Source organism: Podarcis tiliguerta (genome assembly GCF_965153285.1).
Source record: "Podarcis tiliguerta genome assembly, chromosome: 4".
NCBI lineage: Eukaryota > Metazoa > Chordata > Lepidosauria > Squamata > Lacertidae > Podarcis > Podarcis tiliguerta.
In genome coordinates this window covers 99,590,666-99,610,500 of record NC_139537.1, presented here as the reverse complement: position 1 = coordinate 99,610,500, position 19,835 = coordinate 99,590,666, and the positions used below count along the sequence as shown (strand labels likewise).

Genomic DNA, 19,835 nt, shown 5'->3' with positions numbered 1-19,835 from the left:
ATCCCACAGGCAGCAGTGGCTGGCCAGAGGACTCCCAAGGAGAAGGGAAGGAGGAGAGGAGGCTGAAGGAACACTCCACAGGAAGGGTGTTCGAAAAAGGTGAGGGGCTGCCAGCTCTGCAGGCAAGGGGTGACCTAACTGGGCTCCTGAGTCCCACAGGGGTGCCACAGAAAGGATGTAGTTGGTCAAGGGAGCCGTGGACTCAAAAAGGTTGAAAACCTCTGGTACGCTTTGCAAGCTCAGTAATGCTGACCTGGAAAGAACTGAAACTATGAACATGTGATCCTTGCACCTCTTTGGGTGCATAAATATGGAAGGAATCCTGCATAAATTCATATCTTCCAGCTCGTATATGATGCCACATTCATATATTCATGAAATCTGGTCCCACTTCTCACTCCCAAATCACCTTTGAAACATGTTATTATATAGTAAAATAGCTGAATTAAGTTCTCGCACCCTAAGTAATTATGCCTACGCTTGCCTTTTTAGGGAGCAATCCTATGCACAAGAAGCTGGCATAAAGCAAAGTGGCATAAATTAAGGCTGCATAAGGTTACATCAGATCTAAACCCTGTTCAGCTGTGACAACTCTGCATAAGCCTGGCAGAAGGAAAATGAAGCTTTAAAATAGTGTTCAATGGCCGGTTGCCAGGTCATGTGATAAAGCTGAATTGGCTTAGGATCCAGCCTAAGTGCCTCCGTTCTGGTCCCGCCCCCACTATGGCTCCTGGAGCATCCCTTTCTGGGGACTTGCGCTGGCCTTGGCTCAGACAGCTTCACCTCAGCAGCTGAGTCCCAGCAGAGCCAGGATGAGCAAGTTATACTGGCATATTGTCAGCAGAGCCAGGGTTAGGGAGTTAATGGTGGCTAAGCTGGGTATCAGACAGCTGAGCTGGAGATCTGCTGCATCCTAAGCTACTCATCCTGGTAGATCTTGCCACAGGATTCCCCCTTTAGTATGTTAACCCAAACAGCCAACATGGCTCTTCTGCAAACACGCAAGCAAAACCACACACCCCCTGCTTGAGAACAGACAGAATGGACAAACCTCACACTCACTTGGTCTTCTGGCAGCAAATGTTCCCTCTATCACAGGGTACCAGCCCCCCCCCCCCCCAAATATGGAGGCAGTGCTGTCCATTTCCTACATTTTATTTATGCTCCACCCTTTAGCATTATGAATCTATGCTCCACCCTTTAGCCAAAGAGTCTCTCAGTGTGGCTTACAAAAATCAGCATTAAGTTGTTTATTGTGAAGCCCTCCTCTAAGTTGTGCCTGGCAGCCTGAGTGGCATAAGCAGCTGCATGTTTTGTAAGTGCTGATGAAATGAAGGACAACTTTAAACATGAAGATAAACCCAAGAGAGAGCTGAATGCAATATTAAGGCTACATTTTCCTGCTTCTAGTGCTAAAAGATTTGCTACAACGGCTTCCAGCTGATATTTGTTTATCCCTAAAGGCAGAAGCATCTAACCTGGGCATCTTCATGGATTTCATATTATATTTTGAAATGTGAATGTGATGTCTAAAAAACCTGCCTGGATGGCTTAGAAATTGGTAGCAAATGCCATCCTTGCTTACTTGAGGGCAAATCGGCATTAATCTGTGAATTTGTCCACACGAATTGTGTTCACTGCAATCATCATGATGATCTTGAGCACTGTTCTTTACTACAGTATGAACTGGAGATGGATTGAATTACATTTAAAGAATGTTGAGCTACTGTAGGTTATACATGTAAGCAGTGAAGTCCATCGTTCAAACGCTACCAACAGGGGGGAAGTTCTAAACTCACTCAAAGTTGACAACTCCCACTGAAGACAGAGGGACGTAATTCTGAAAAATGAACTCCCAGTGACTTTTCATATGGTCTTAGGCAAGCCAGTATTCTGTTTTAGCATCCTCACCCACCAGCACTCACAACATAAAAATGATTACTAGGCTGTCGTAAACGTTACTGAGACAAGCACAAAACACTTGAAATAACTTTATAAAATTGCTAAGCATTCTTCTTATTCCCCAAATTCTTAAGTTCAAGAGTATTTTGTTGCTATACTTGCCAGAAATCACAGTAAGAGCAAAAATAAAAAAGCAATTCTAACAGGGAAAGAGAAGTTGATTAAGATTCAGACTGGATCTAGGACTCAGCTAGACTGGTAAAGAAAAAGCATTTTATATGTGTTGTACGTAGACACATCAAAGAAGCATTTCAGTTTAAAGCATTGTAAATTTAAACAGGGAAAGTAGGTAGAGAAAAACGGGAGTCCACATCGCCATCTGGTGGCACAATGTTACATCACACATATAACACATATAAATTGCTTTTTCTTTACCACTCTAGCTGAGTTCTCAGTGGAGAAGCCAACTATTACCACTCAACTGCAAACTAAATTGGAAAAGTAAGCTATATATTGTAACACAAATTAATGAGTCACACGGGTTCAGTAATTTGTGCTGGATAATTTTAGAGGTTTTTGTGGCTGCAAGAAGGAACTGTATTTATACAGTGGTACCTCGGTTTTTGAACGTAATCCGTTCCGGAAGACCATTCTAGTTCTGAAACATTTGAAAACCGAAAATTCAATAACCAACAGCTTGGCCTCAGGATCTTGCACTCAGCGGAAGCCACTTTTCCTGTTTGACTTCTGAGGCGTGTTCGAAAACCGAAGCATTCACTTCCAGGTTTAAAGGTAAAGGTAAAGGGATCCCTGACCATTAGGTCCAGTTGTGGCCGACTCTGGGGCTGCGGTGCTCATCTCACTCTAGAGGCCTAGGGAGCCGGCGTACAGCTTCCGGGTCATGTGGCCGGCATGACTAAGCCGCTTCTGGCGAACCAGAGCAGCGTACAGAAACACCATTTACCTTCCCGCCATAGCGGTGCCTATTTATCTACTTGCACTTTGACATGTTTTCGAACTGCTAGGTTGGCAGGAGCAGGGACCGAGCAACGGGAGCTCACCCCATCATGGGGATTTGAACCGCCGACCTTCTGATTGGCAAGTTCTAGGCTCTGTCGTTTAACACCACCCGTGTTCGAAAACCGATGTGTTCACTTCCAGGTTTACGCCGTTCAAAAACCAAAATATTCATCAACAGAGATGTTCTAAAACCGAGGTACCACTGTACACTCATATATAACTTTTAAAAGATAAATATTTATTTGCCAAAACCACTCTTTCTAACTGCTTTGCTTTCTACAGGAAGAAGCCGGCAATTCAACATGAGGACCTAATGCCTGGTACTGCTATTATTAATGCCCCCGGACTGAATCCTCAGCTATGCCCCCAAAACAACCCAGTGGAGAACCCAATGCATCAAGGTAGTAAAGAGTGGATTTGGACCTCTTACCAGCTGCGGCTGAGGGGGGAGCCGGCCAGGGGGTCCCTGGCAGTGGGGATTCCTCAACAGCCTTCCCAGACTTGCTGACTATTTATGTGCCCCCCCACCATGTGTTTGTGGGAGGGAGGGGGCATTATTGGTTTGGTTTGTTCTTGTTCTTACTTGTATTATGTATGTTGTGTTTTTATCTTGTAATTTCATGCTGTGAACCACCCTGAGATCTATGGGTGAAGGGTGGCATACAAATGTAGGAAATAATCAGAATAGGTGATGATGCCAGGGCGCTTTTTTTTTTTTTTTTTTTTTTTTGCAAACCAGTAATGTGTGTGTGTAATGTAAAATAAAGGGTCGTGTGTTATATTGATTGAAGGCTTTGATCTAGGGTTCAGTCACCCTGGGAGGCAGGAGGAGACAACAGTTTCTCTCTCTCTCTCTTTGCAATGTAAGAAGCTTTATTAATAGTCTTACAATACATTATCTATATATAGTACATCTCGTAGAGTAAATTGAGATTTCAATCAAATGCATGCACACACACACAAAAACATATACTTGTCTTTTCTTACATAGTTATAAACCTTAAGCTTCAGCTGTGTTTATGCTACTTTTTATGTGGTTATTAACAAAACTTATTAACAAAAATATCATAAAAACTTTGGACTTCCTGTCAATTCCCATTGTATGCTTTTATTCTAATAGTGAATGTACCTACTATTATTAATCTTTTCTTTATATATTCTCTAATACCTTCTAACAACAATTTGTACCGTTAATCTTATTTCTCCTATATTTCTTTATCCAAGGTCATTCAAATGCTGCCATAGACAAAAACCATTGGTATATTTTTGTACATATCTCTTGTATTCATCCCATTTTTGTGCAAATTCTTGTCTTGAACTGCCCCTTGGCTGTTGGTCAATTGCGCCATTTCCACATATTCTTTTTCTAAAAAAATACTTTATTAAGGATTTTCTTGTTTTACAGAAGTAAGTGTAATGCCTCGTGTGTTTTTTTCCCATGTAACATTTTTACAAATCCGTTTCGTTTGTTGAGGCATTAGGGGGAGAAGGGAAAAAAAAGAAAGAAAGGAAAAAGAAAGGGGGATGGAGGGAGGGAAGATGGATGGGGGTGGGGTCGGGTGGCGATGTTTCTATTATGCTCAATGTATGTAGAGTAAAGGGACGGTATCCGCAATATACAAAATACTACTCCAAAATCCCACAAACCCCCTAGACGCAATCATAAAACAATGGGAGAATGACATAGGCTATGAGATTAACCCCATTCAATGGACCAGAATGTGGTCTAAACCCCCCTTTAAATCCATATCAACGAAAAGAAAATCCATATCAACGAAAAGAAAATAACTCAAACTGAAACTCACCTACAGGTGGTACCTAACACCAAGGAAACTAGCGCTAATACGCCCAGGAACCTCACCAAAATGCTGGAGAGGGTGCACCTCCACAGGCACATACCTCCACATGTGGTGGGAGTGTCCCAAAATCCAACTATTCTGGACAACAGCCATACGAGAAATATGTAAAATAACTAAGCAAGTATTAGATATCACCCCAGAATTGGCCCTGCTAAACATCTTCCAAGACAACAACGCCCATTTACACCACAAAGAACTCATAACCCACCTACTTTCAGCAGCCAGAAACACCATAACCAGACACTGGAGAGACCTGTCAGGAGTAAGCATGGACCAATGGTACCAAATAGTATGGGAAACAGCCCTACTAGAAAAATTAACTAATAAACTGAAACTGACACGAGGACAAACAGAAGAAGACACCTTCACCCCGGTATGGCTCCCCTTTATCACATACACAGCCCAACAAGACAATGACAATAATCCACCAACAGAATACAAATCAATATGGCTAACCTGATCCAAAACACCCACCCACTTCACTCACACACAAAAACAAAGATCACCACAGCCAATCACAAACAAACAATCACACCCTAGGCCAACCCCAATCTCTCTCACCACCAAAGGAACACAAGTGAACAACACAAGCAACGCTGACACCAAACTCTACATACATTTCCACATATTCTTGTAACTTTTTCTGCCAATCCATTAAAGTCAGAACATTTCCCCCTTTCCAGTTCTTTGCTACTAGTATTCGGGCCACCGCCATAGTGTATAGAAATATTTCTCTTAAGTTTTTCGGGATATCTTTTCCAACAATGCTTAACAAAAATGTTTCAGGCTTTTTAAAAAATGTTGTTCCAAAGATTTTTTTCAGCTCATCATAGACGAGGCCCCAGAATCCTCTTATTTTCCTACACGTCCACCACACGTGGTACATGAGGAGACAACAGTTTCTCTTAGTCTCTCCTAAGCATCAGCTAACCAGCCCTGGGTTTGGGGAAGCTTGACAACAAATTAGGGGCATGAGTCACAAACCAGTTGTTAAATAAAACTAAAAGGCTTTAGTTCCTAGCACATTGGTATCTTGTATTTTTATTCTTCAGTATGGGGGAATGTATATACACGTCTCTCCCTACTCATTACTCCAGGTTGTATGGGGAGACAAGTCAAAGGGTTGCAGGCAAATCATAGAAGTCAGCAAGTGAATCAAAGCCGGGAAGCCTGGCATAGCATTCAAAGAATGTAACCAATTTACATACAACAAATCACTGGACAAATATCGCCTTGTGATCTTCATTTCAAAGACTGCAGCAGACATGGTGTATGAGGAAAGAAATGAAATTATTTTGTAAATTGTGGTCTCGGCTGATGTTGCTTTAGCTATATAGTTGACAGCCTCTTACTCTTTTATAAGGCAGGGTCGATCTGGCTGCCAATTAGCTTCTGGGAACAAAGTGCTGCTCTTACCTTTTACAGTCCTTAACAATTTCCCCATCACACTGACCTCAATAATATTTGTAATAATCACTGGCTTTCAGAATATCAGCAAAAGGCCTATTATGAAAGTCTCTCTCTCTCTCTCTCTCTCTCTCTCTCTCTCTCTCCTCCCTCCTTCCCTCCCTTCCTCCTGTGTGCATAGGGCTGTATGTTACAATAATTCCTGGGAGGTGCAAATTGTTTCTCCATGCATCCTCTGTGAATCCAAGATTACTGTTAGTGGCAGCTGGGGCTTCCATTGTCAGCATTGCAGGGCAGGTTTCGCCTCCGCAGCAAAAGTGTTCAAGTGCAGCACTGCTTTTCTTCTCTATCTCTAGATAGAGGTGGCTGGAAAATAGTCACCTTAAGGACACAGGGTTGAAGTCTGACTCTGTTTCCCATTGCCCTGATGGTCCCAGAAACACCAGCCATTGGAACTTGAGCTGACCCCTGTCTACGCAGCCCTTTCCTCATTTCTTCTTCTTGGTCACATTGGAATCACACTGACTTTTATATAGCCTTCTTCACATGTGAAGGTGCATCTCACAAAGAGAGGGCTCCTTGGTTCTGTCCCAGGGTCAAGTTTTCATTTTTTCCAGGACAAACATACATGGCTATTCTGTAGCCAGCATGAATGAGGACAACACACATCTCTAGAGGTGGACCAGCAGCGCAGCCCCTTTTTACACACAGTGCTCCTTCATGTGATTCACAGGTGCAGGGGGCACTTGTGTATTTGTTTTAAAATCGGGGGGGGGGGGCTCCTTTTGGAATAAAACATTGTGCAGACCAATAAGCTTTGGTTCAAAACTTTGCTAACCAGATCTTCTTCAAATGGCTACAAAAACATCAGAGATACATTCAAATAATTTTAAACAATTATACTTAACATTTACACACTCCTTGGTTCAAAAGGTGAGACACAGGACGTGCCAATGGATATATACCTAGAGAGCCAAGCTCACATATTGCAATAGAATTTACTTCCAAGGCAGTATGCATAGGACTGCAGTCTTACAGCCCAACACTGAGTGTTTTGCAAGTTTACTCAGAAGTAACTCTTATGATGTTCAATGGGACTTCCTCCAAGTTAAAACATACACAGGGTTGTATCCTTTCTCTTCCCACTCTTGATTTTACAGTTGTTCAGATTTGCTTATTGACCTCTGATAGTTTTCATAGTGTATCTTAATATCATAGAATCTTAGAATTGGAAGGGACCCCAAGGGTCAATCTAGTCCAACCCCCTGCAATGCAGGAATCTCAGCTAAAGCATCCGTGACAGATGGCCACCCAACCTCTGCTTAAAATCCTCCAAGGAAGGAGACTCCACAACCTCCACTGCTGAACAGCTCTTGCCGTCAGGAAGTTTTTAGTTTAGTCAGAATCTCCTTTCTTGCAACTTAGAAGAGACAATTGCTCCTGTGTGAATGGGAACCTGTGCCCACTTTCTTGGGAGTCAGTTTCATTTAACTTAGAGAGATTCTGAGTAAACTTACATAGGACTGGATTGTAATGTGTATCATGTTGCCTTCCCTCAATATTTTTCGTACAGATTTATAAAGTTTTTTTAATATAAAAAATAGCCTACTGTTCCAATTCACTCGGTTGTTTTTAATTGATCAAATTGAAATCAATCAGCAATGGAGTCACATGCATTACTACTCAGAAGTAAGTCCTACTGAGTTCTATGGAACTTATTCTCTAAGTGTATAGGAATACATCCTACATAAACGTTTTAGCAATAATAATGAAAATAAATAACTACAAGCTCATTTTCCCAAATCCCCTGTACTATTCTCTGCCTCCCACACATTACTGTACATATAAATATCTTATGATACACATTCTTGGTGGACTCGCCACAGATTTTAGGGGTCAGCTGAGTTCTTTTTGTTTTGTTTTATGCTCCAGGACAGGTTAAAGGACACCTATAATAGCTGTATGATTATGACCCCCTACATGCCCTACATTTTGTGAGTTCTAAAGATGGCAATCAGCCCAGAAGAGATTTTAAGACCCACTATGACCCTCATCACAGACAGGAGGCAGGCAATGCAGGGGGAGGGAGCAATGCATATTTTGAAGCTCTCTGGACTTTCAAAAAGATATTGGCCTTGTATGAAGCGGCATGAATCCTTTTTCTTTCCTTTTTTGCAGGGCTTATCCGTGCCCTCACAATGAAGTAGAAAACTATTACACCAAGAAATAACCAATTCATTTCAATCAACATAGTATTTTGAAGAATGAGCGACTCATTTTCTTCTCTCTCAGGAATATTTCACTGGTAGCATTCTGAAAATCACATTTGTGCAAAGTTTCATATTTTGAAACAAAATATGTTCAGGGCAGGTAAGTGAAGTCCTGCAGGAGAAAATACCAAATTGTGATAGTTTACTTTGGAGTCCTAAAAGGGAAATAAGAATAAGGACAGAGAAAGCAGGAATTCTTCCAAAGAAGGCAATTTAGAATTTCATGCTTAAGCATTTTACAAGCAGAACACATACAGGTGCAAGGTAATTGAGCATCAGGAAACCTGTATCTGTTATCCATCCCCATAAAGTATATTTTAAAACAACCTGTCATCATTGTAAGTTATCAGCAAGGCAGAGAGCTTAACGTAATTGAAAACAGATTATAGACATTTCTATGGATACTGATGCATGTATATAAACCTTTATATACTCCTGTATGTATATGTATGTATAAGCTGTCTGTGGACAAACTTTGGCTCCCTCGGCCTGAAGCGAGATGAGCACCACTCCCCATAGTTGCCTTTGACTGGACTTAACCATCGAAGGGTCCTTTACCTTTTTTACGTAAACATTTAACATGCGAAATGGCATATATGAGCTTCACTTTTCTTTTCTTTTCTTGTACTTGGAACTGTACTTGGAACTTGTAGAAACAGTTAACCATATGTGCTGTACACTCATGATATGTGGGTCAGGACATTGCCAGCACTCCATGTAGCATGGGTGACCATGTGCTTGAGGTAGTGGATGATGTTGTCTACGTGGGTTCCACCATAACCAGCAACCTCTCCATCAACACTGAGCTGGACAAGCATATTCACCAGGCAGCTGTGGCAATGACTCGCCCCTCCAAAAGGGGATGGGAGAATGTGATGCTAATGACCAATACCAAAATGAAGATCTACCAGGCTTGCATGCTGAGCAAGCTGCTTTATGGAAATGAGTTGTGGGTAACTTACAGTTACCAAGATTGACGCCTCAACATATTGCACATGTGCTGTGTCAGGAAGATTTTGGGCATCACGTGGAAGGACAGTCTCAAGCAAGGATGTGCTCTCCCAAGACTATGTTTCCAGCTACGCTGGTTTAATCATGTCCACAGAATAAAAGATGGCAGGTTCCCAAAGAAGTGCTTTATGGGGAGCTGGCTTCACATACCAGGCCCATTGGCAGACCTATTCTGTGTTACAAAGGTGTCTGCAAACATGGCATGAAGACTGGCAATATCAACTTTGCTGTGTGGAAAACCCATGCAAACAGAGGCACTGAGTTGGGCCCCAGATTTTTTGGGAGCGGGACAGTGCTATGTGCATGTGATGCCATGTATGTGCCACGTGTGTGATGTCACACACACAATGCTGGGCTCATGCTCGTCCCAACGATGTGCATGTGATGTGGCATGTTGATGTCAGTAAAGTCAGCATTATGAATGGGCTTCTCCAAAGTGCTACTTCTGCAACATGAAATCCTAACATTCCAGTGTACTCCCTAGGCAAGAAAAACATGTTGGTGCTGATCTTTAAAGGCCTAAATGGCTTTGGCCCAGTATACTTGAAGGAGCGTCTCTTCCCCACTCATTCAGCCCAGACACAGAGATCCAGCACTGAGGGCCTTTTGGTGGTTCCCACACTGCAAGAAGTTAAGCTACAGGGAACCAGGCAGAGGGCCTTCTCAGTAGTGGCACCCATCCTGGGGAATGCCCTCCCATCAGATGTTAAGGAGAGGAGTATTTATATAACATTTAGAAAACATATGAAGGCAGCAATGTATATAGAAGCTTTTTAAGGTTTAATGTTTTGTTATGTTTTTATATATGCTGGAAGCCACCCTGAGTGACTGGGGCAACCCTGTGAGATGGGTGGGGTACAAATAAATTATTATTATTATTATTATTATTATTATTATTATTATTATTATTATTATTATTATTAAAATTTGACCCTGTCACCTGAGGAAAGAAGAAAGCATATGAGGAGATATATCTTCAAATAACTCAAGGACTGTCACTTGGAAGACGGAGCAAGCTTGTTTTCTCCTGCTCTGGAGGGTGGGACCTGAACCTATGGCTTCAAATTCCAAGAAAGGAGATGCTGAATAAACATCAGGAATAACTTTCTGACATTAAGAGCTGTTCAGCAGTGGAACGGACTCCTTGGACTCTGCTTCCTTGGAGGTTTTTAAGCAGAGGTTGGATGGCCTTCTGTCATGGATGCTTTAGTTGAGATACCTACAAGTGCAGGCGGTTGGACTAGAGGACCCTCAGAGTCACTTCTGACACTACAATTCTGTGATTCCATGATATGCCATCTCCTCTTACACCTCCAGTCCCAGCTGGAGGCAGATCCTCTGCAGAACCTGCAGAACCTGTTTCAACGCAAGGGATCAGTTCTGGAATATGTGAAATAGTGGCAGTAACAGATGTAGTTGTGAGCATATGAAGAGAAAGGATCTGAGTGTACCATGCAGACTGGATTTTGGAAAACAGGGTTTCCATCTCTCCCTCCAAGCTGATTCTTAATATTTACTTAAAATTTTGCAGCCCTGAATAGGTACCTTGATTGTACAGCTCCATTATCTGCTTTGTGCTCTCTCTTAGTCATAGACAAGGAAGCAAAGAGGGGAGCTTCAGAGGTTCATAGTTTTGGTTTGCTGTGTGAAATGCCATTATGAAGCTTCACCAAATGGGAAATGTCTGCTATTCTCCCTAGAAATGATTAATTGTTCTTTTCCTTAAGATCAAATATGTTTTGGTGACAGTCGGGAAATTAATTATACCTCATTTAATTGAGGGAAATGGAAATTATCCCAATTATGTCAAAGCTTTCAATGAAACAACGATGTAAAGTATTGTGCATACATCATTCCACAAGCGGGGTAGGACACAGGAGAGCCTAATTGAAAAATTGCAGAACATCAGTTGACACAGATCATTGTCAATTTACAAGGCTGAACCCAGCCCCACCCCCCACAAAAACCAGTAGCATTATTTTTCATTTGTGCGGTAACAATGCCATTACACAGCACATGACTATCAAATAATGTAAGAAGCTCAATAGGAAAGAACCAACTTGTAAACAACTTGCTCTTAAGGTTTTCTTTGTTTTTCATTAAATCATTGCATCTGTAATTATAATTGAGGCATGCATTGCTACATTCAATGCTAAAGTGACGGAATCTGAACTACTAATGCTCTGATTTTGAAAGGGTACTGGGAAATTCACAAATTTTACCATAATTCCTGGGATGAAAGACTTTCGCCCTCTTCATATTTCACCTACCTCCATTGCCACTTACACCTAGGAGGCCAAAGTTCATACTGCAGTTCAATCATGATGCTCACGGTTGACTTAGGGCTCTTTTCCCCATTATGTTTCAGTGTAACCTACCTGTCAGAGTTGTTGTGAAGATATGGGCCAACCCACCCATGAAGCAAGGGCGGCAAACTGTCCTGGGCCGCCCCTGGAGAAGATGGTGTCATCATCCCATATACAGTGGTACCTCTAGTTACGAACTTAATTCGTTCCAGAGGTCTGTTCTTAACCTGAAACTGTTCTTAGCTAGAGGCGTACTTTTGCTAATGGGACCTCTTGGCGCTGCTGCGCCACCGGCACACGATTTCTGTTCTCATCCCAGGGCAAAGTTCTCAACTCGAGGTAACTCTTCCAGATTAGCGGAATTTGTAACCTGAAGCATTTGTAACCTGAGGCGTTTGTAACTCAAGGTACCACTCTACATTATCCTGAGTGCCTTGGAGAAAGGACTGCATACACAAATATGACAGGTAGAATTAAATGGCAATAAATAAATAAAAACTTCACTTCAATGAAGAAGAAACATCTTCAGATTTTGCAGTGTTGGAGGATCAGATATAACTGATATACCAGTAAGGACACTTTAACATGTACTCTGAATTACCTGTGCTAAATGGGGATTTTGCTGCCTCCATGCCCCTATTTCATTCTGGCTAGGAACTCACAGAATTGGAAACAGAATGCTGAACCAGACGGGTGTTGGGTCTGATCAAACCAAGTGCTTATGTTCTGACATGGATCTGGCCTGGAGTGAATGCAAATGTCCTCTACCACACAAAGCAAAGCTTCATGTCCATCATCTCTACCACAACACTCACTCCCTTAGAGCCTCTGTGTTTCCAAGGGCTGAACCATTCAGCCAAAGTGGTAGGTTGGGCATATAGGCTGAATGCAGGCACACATGAGTTCAGTTTTGTGATCACACAAAGCAGCCCAGCATGCAGTTTCCAATGAGAAACTGACTCCATGGGCAAACAAGTTAATCATTTTCCCCAAGTTTCTTTCCCACTACCCAACTCTGCACAGCAACTTCTGCATAAATATTTCCACAAATACCATTCTGTATTCCTCTTAATATACAATAACTATTTGAGCATTGTTTGGGGAATTATCCTGGTGTGATACTGTGGCCTCCTTTTAAACTGGTTCAGTCTGGTGAAGCATTAGGTGGAACAGAGGGAAATGCCATAAGCAGCAATAAAGAGGACATACAAATTTGTATGAAAGGAACAACTCAGATGACCACAAAATCCACTGAGAAGCAACCCTGCAATGGCCTCATTAAAATGAATGTGATGTATGCATCCTGCTGGATAAAGCAAAGATCACCACCATCACAATGCAAGTCAGTAAAGGAACATGAAGGAAGGCTGAAGAGCCCTGCATTTTATAGGCCATATGCCTACTGTTTGTGACTGAATAGCTACCTCTGTTCCAGGCAAAATTCTATGATCTCTGCTGCAGGTACCCAACTGTGTCTCCAACTCCATACGTCTGTTAGAAGCTGGTGAATGCCCAATTTCAACTAAAGCATGGTGGGCTGCCCTAAAACATTGGCTCAGGATGTCAGTGTTTGATCTAAGGAAGGGTTTGTACCAACACCTGACCAATGAGGAATTTGTCAGCAAATGGCAGAAAACCATGGCTAGAAAAGCCACCTCTATTGTTCCATCACCCCCCCCCAACTTTATTACTGGGTTATGAAGGTGGAGAGGAGTTCCCTACCAGGACAGACTTTGCTCATGTGCTCAAGACATCGCTTCTATAAAACATATTTTGCTGCACTGGGCGAAATATGAGCAAGCCAGGGCTGAACTGATATTACCCTTGCTGGTACCTTTCCTGGGAAAATCAGAGGCTCACTATGTCAGGTTCCTATTGGAAGACTGGACAAATGCTGGAACATTAGCAGTGGCAAAGTTTTTATCAGTGGTTGCAAGAACCAATGATCCCTATCTTTAAGTCTGAACAAAATGCTTGTTTAACCTGGAGGTAGTAAGGTAAAGGTACCCCTGCCCGTACGGGCCAGTCTTGACAGACTCTAGGGTTGTGCGCCCATCTCACTCAAGAGGCCAGGGGCCAGTGCTGTCCGGAGACACTTCCAGGTCACATGGCCAGCGTGACAAAGCCGCATCTGGCGAGCCAGGGCAGCACATGGAAACGCCGTTTACCTTCCTGCTAGTAAGCGGTCCCTATTTATCTACTTGCACCTGGGGGTGCTTTCGAACTGCTAGGTTGGCAGGCGCTGGGACCGAGCAACAGGAGCGCACCCCGCCGCGGGGATTCGAACCACCGACCTTTCGATCGACAAGCCCTAGGCGCTGAGGCTTTTACCCACAGTGCCACCCACGTCCCTAACCTGGAGGTAGGCTGTCTGAATTGTGCATTGCTTTGTAACGATTTGTTGGGTCTCTGGACAGTAATAAAGATTGACTGACTGATTGATTGATTTTTTTATTATTATTTTTACAGCAAACAGCTGAAACCTAGGTGGTGTACTTCAGAGAGAAGGACATATGGCTTCTGAGAATTCTGTTGCTCCTTGACACAGTTAAACTAGCAGCCCTGATGGGCTCTTGAGTGTAGGCCGGACCTGTATTCATGCATGCCAGGTGCAAATTACATTTACCAGTATTATCAAAAATTAAAAGCCTATGAAATTTTGGAGAAATGTGTTGTTGGTGCACCTGTGAGAAGCCTCAAATGCAGTATTCCTTTGTCACAGAAGAGGGGAGGGACTTTGTAACAATGATGGCTTACATGTACTGACAAAAGCCATTTCATCAGCAGCATCAACTCTGCATCTCAGCAGCTAGACAAAAAAAAATGCTTAGAATAAGATAAAATAAAACTGGACAAAAATGCCCAGTAACACTAATTATTAGGCAGTCATGAAAATGGTTGAAAAATTAAATAACATCAGGGAAATGGAGATAAGTGAACATAATTGTCTCTGACTCAAGCACTGAGGCAATTATGGAGGAGCGTTATTATTACAATAACTGCTTCTGGACATGAACAACATGTTATCCTTCTGTTAAATAATTTGGGTGATTATGTATCTCCTCCCTTGTTACCTCCTTACAAGCTGGGAAGTGACTCTGAATGCAAATGCCCGCATGTATAGACAGGAGATGTGCCCCTTGCAAGAAAGTGTGGGCAGATGTATTATATTTGTGCCATTTCTGATCCTTCTCTTTTGGAGCCATTCTTTTTAGAAGGTGGTTTTTTCTACATAGATGGCTAGAAGATGACAAGCAGAAATAAAATAAAATAAAATAAATAAAATATAAAATAAAATAAAATAAAATAAAAATGCACACTAACTCTGGACCCACATTTGCTGAGAGGTGATCTAACAGTAATTTGCTCACACTGCTTTTGGGTGTTCTGAAAGCCTAAGCAACAGAAAACAACAAAAAGCAGAGGTAGCTTTTCCAGCTCCACAATCCACACCAGGGCACTGCCTTTATCAGTCCAAGGGAAATGTTATACTGTCCAAGCTTTGTGGGGTGGGGAGGGGGAAATAGGCTGGTTCTGGAAGTATGGATGACACTATATTTCCTCACAGCCTTGAGATGAAATGTGGAAGGAAGTGTGTGCTTTGCAATTGTAAGGTTGCAGATAGGGATGGATTCGAGGAAGTTGAAACATACAATGGAAAAATAAAGAAAAATGCAAGGCAGGATTCAACTTATTGATTGATTGATTGATTGATTGATTGATTGCATTTATAGCCCACCTTTCCTTCAATGATCTCAAGGTGGCATGTTTGGTTTTCCCTGTCCCCATTTTAACCTCACAACAACCATGCAAGGTAGGTTGGAATGAGAGATAGTGACTGGCCCACGGTCACCCGGTGAGCTTCATTACTGAGTGGGATTTGAATCCTGTTCTCTCAGATCTCAGTCCAACACTCTAACCAAACCACCATGCTGGCTCTATGTGTTCTATCAGTGGAAGTCTGCAAACGTCCTTCTGCTTGCACAATGGGGTTTTCCCTGCTGTCCTCACCCCCCCCCCCAGCACACCCACATGCCCCCTGAAATTGGCTCAGGGGGTTATGTCAGGAGGAAAGACCAGCAGACTTGTTCTATGTGGTCCAGAGGTTGGTTAATCCTGACCAGGAAGGCAGATCTCTGGAGCGCACATTGACTAACTGTAACTGAATAACTAAACACTTTGAGGTTAAAGTTGCTCAGCTCTACAGTGATTTAAACACTGCCATTGTGTCAGTGCTTAAAATTCTACAAGGCAGGTTTAAGCAATATGTGGACCGAGAACTCTCAGAAGTGCAAGCTGGATTTCGAAGGGGCAGAGGAACCAGAGACCAAATTGCAAACATGCGCTGGATTATGGAGAAAGCTAAAGAGTTCCAGAAAAACATCTACTTCTGCTTCATTGACTATGCAAAAGCCTTTGACTGTGTCGACCACAGCAAACTATGGTAAGTTCTTAAAGAAATGGGCGTGCTTGATCACCTCATCTGTCTCCTGAGATATCTGTATGTGGGACAAGAAGCTACAGTTAGAACTGGATATGCAACAATTGATTGGTTCAAAATTGGGAAAGGAGTACGACAAGGCTGTATATTGTCTCCCTGTTTATTTAACTTATATGCAGAATTCATCATGCGAAAGGCTGGATTGGATGAATCCCAAACAGGAATTAATATCAACAACCTCAGATATGCAGATGACACAACCTTGATGGCAGAAAATGAGGAGGAATTAAAGAACCTTTTAATGAGGGTGAAAGAGGAAAGCGCAAAATATGGTCTGAAGCTCAACATCAAAAAAACCGAAGATCATGGCCACTGGGCCCATCACCTCCTGGCCACTAGAAGGGGAAGAAATGGAGGCAGTGAGAGATTTTACTTTCTTGGGCTCCATGATCACTGTAAATGGTGACAGCAGTCACAAAATTAAAAGATGCCCGATTCTTGGGAGAAAAGCAATGACAAACCTAGACAGCATCTTAAAAAGCAGAGACATCACCTTGCCGACAAAGGTCTGTATCGTTAAAGCTATGGTTTTCCCAGTAGGGATGTATGGAAGTGAGAGCTGGACCACAAAGAAGGCTGATCGTCGAAGAATTGATGCTTTTGAATTATGGTGCTGGAGGAGACTCTTGAGAGTCCCATGGAGTCCAAGAAGATCAAACCATTCTGAAGGAAATCAGCCCTGAGTGCTCACTGGAAGAACAGATCCTGAAGCTGAGTCTCTAATACTTTGGCCACCTCATGAGAAGAGAAGACTCCCTGGAAAAGACCCTGATGTCGGGAAAGATGGAGGGCACAAGGAGAAGGGGACGACAGAGGACAAGATGGTTGGATAGTGTTCTTGAAGCTATGAACATGAGTTTGATCAAGCTGTAGGAGGCAGTGGAAGACAGGAGTGCTCTGGTCCATGGGGTCACAAAGAGTCGGACATGACTAAATGACTAAACAACAACAAATTGTGCCAGTGCCAGTTGAAGTGTCCACTGCAATGCCAAGCCCAATGTTGTGTGATAATGCAGCCTAATGCTGTCAGCTGGATACTTGCAGTGATGCACCCAACCACCTGCTCATTAGATCCTTGCCCATCCTGACTCCAAGAGATCTGAGTCCTCATCAGGGGATGAGTTTTTTGGGGGGTCAGGTCAATGCTTGTATCACACCACCATTCTAGTCATCCTTCAGGAGTTAAAGGGCAAATGGACAGCCTCTTCTACTTGTGGGAGCTCCCTGTGCTTCTGAGCTCCATACAGGATACTAGAAGCTTTTGTCTGAATCCTAAAATGAGCACCCAGCACAGGCCCATCCCCAAATCCGATATATTGAGATCTCGCAGCACTGGAGACAGTCATATGATTCCATTAAAAAAAAAAAAAAAATCCAAACACAACCCCAACCCCTCCTGTAAATTCATTTTTTCCCCCTACTGGCCACTGATGTCAAATGTAAACAGTTTGAAAAACATATGTGACATTAATCAAATCTTACTTCTCATTTTCCAGGCTTCTAAACAGAACATATTGCATCAACTCTTCCTCTGAGTCCCATGGAACCTGCCTATGAACCACAGAACTAACAAAGTTGGACATCTGCCTGATCTGTAATGTCTCTGGCTTGATCTCGTTGGCTGAGCTAATTAAAAAAATATGCCTATTAGTATTTTATACTTGAGCAATGTAATTAGGATCTACTAGTAACTGTTTTTATTCCATTTTTCACCTCCATAGCACTTATACCACTTTGTATCTTCACTTTATAGTTGATTTTGTTTGGGGAAAGAAAATTTCAGAATAGGTGACTGCATGGGAAATTAGGTAAAGCATTAATAATAATATAACTGCATTTAGAAGGCAGTAATAACCTCAATCTTTCAACTCTATACAGTTTTTTTTAGCCTGAAGGCAAACATTAAAAGCATATTATTCTTTCAAGTGTCTACTTGATCATATCTTGTGTTTGGTAGAAATGCAACAATTAAAACAATAGCTTTTGTGCAAGGGTACACTAGAAAACTAGTTAATTTACTTTTTCTGTACAGGGATTTTCTTTTAAAGAACATTTAATTCTAATGATTTCAGTAATGATGAGAGAAGGAACTGAAGACAGTATATGACACTGCTGATCACATAGCTATCATCGAGTTTTGCTCATCTTTCTCACTCCATATTGTACATTTGGAATTAAATATTCAACGCAAGCTTCACTTTATCTAATGGATGTAGAGTTTTTAATAATATAAATATGAAAATTATTTGCTAGCATATTCATGCAACAGATACTTTATGGACAGCATTTTATGGAGAAAATGTTTAAATAGGAGAAAAAATAGTATCTGTGAGGACCCAGGCAATTTACTAATTTGAAAAGGCTTCAGAACAGTGATAAGGCAGCTTGTTATACTGTATATTAGATCCACCATTAAGGTTGCTCAACGTCTGCTGATAATGGATGCAAATGAAACCTACTGAAAAGCAAATTTGCCATGTGCCTATAACTATCTCCGTTGCTTCTGTGGATTTGTGTCTTAATTTGAATATAGCTTTACTTAGTAGACATTTTTTAAAAAAACCAAATAAATGTACATTAGTTTATCTAGGCTAGGTCTACCCCGCCCCCCCGTGAATTTGCTCTACACCATGGTCTGTATTCCAGTTTGGCTCAGAGAATGTCAAAAGTTCATTTCAGAAATGCTCCCAGAAAATGAATTTCTTAAATTCCCCTAACAGGCAAGAGGATGTGATCTGGACAGGGCTTGAAAGGCTAAAATTGATTAGAAAGGATGCATTTTAAACAGCACATCAGAAGGCCAGTAAACATATTGCAACATAAGAGATATGAATGTAACAATATCAAAGAGAAATCACCAACAATTTATACATGAATGCATCTGGGGGTAGGAGGAAGGGAAATATATAATGAACAGCATATGCAAACTTTGATCATATAGAAAACAAAATGGAATATGAATGTGCAATATTACAAACTTTACTGAGAGAAATAATATGCACGGTGAAAGAAGATTGGAAGAAGTTCAAAGATTATTTACAGAAATATTATAAGATTAATGAATGTTAGAAGACATCAGATTGAATGTAATAAGGTTATTAGTTAAAATTTAAAAAATTAAAAGACCCAACATTTTAAGATGTAAGAATTGAATAAGCTAAATTAGGATATTTAAATTAAGATAAAAATTTATTTAAGACAGAGGGAAGGGATTTGCTGTCTGATGGTATGACCTGGAATACAGGGAAGGGAGGCTAGGGGAAGTCGGAGAAACAAGTTAATGCAAGGAACAGTATGAAGATAAAACTGTTTTTATTCTTGTCATTTTTATTCTTTTTCTTTCTTCCTTTTTCTTTTTGTAATTGCGTATTTTTTCTGTTCTGTTTGTTGTTTATTGTATGTTTTTTTTATTTTTCCCTATGTTAAACTTAATAAAAATATTTATAAAAAAAGAGAGAGAAATAATATGCAGCTTAACTATTGTGAACAATGATTATGGTGTGCAAAACTAATAATAGATTTTATTATTATGCAGCTCTACTTTTGTTTGCTCCCTCAA

At 41.5% G+C, this 19,835-nt stretch overlaps 1 long non-coding RNA gene across 1 annotated transcript; it reads left to right on the top strand.

The window, feature by feature from the left end:
* The first annotated feature begins 3,211 nt into the window (after positions 1–3,211).
* Positions 3,212–18,793, top strand: LOC310675419. The gene is made up of 3 exons (XR_014510131.1): positions 3,212–3,323; positions 14,245–14,384; positions 17,773–18,793. It is a non-coding gene; the product is annotated as an uncharacterized lncRNA (long non-coding RNA).
* Positions 18,794–19,835: the final 1,042 nt, after the last annotated feature.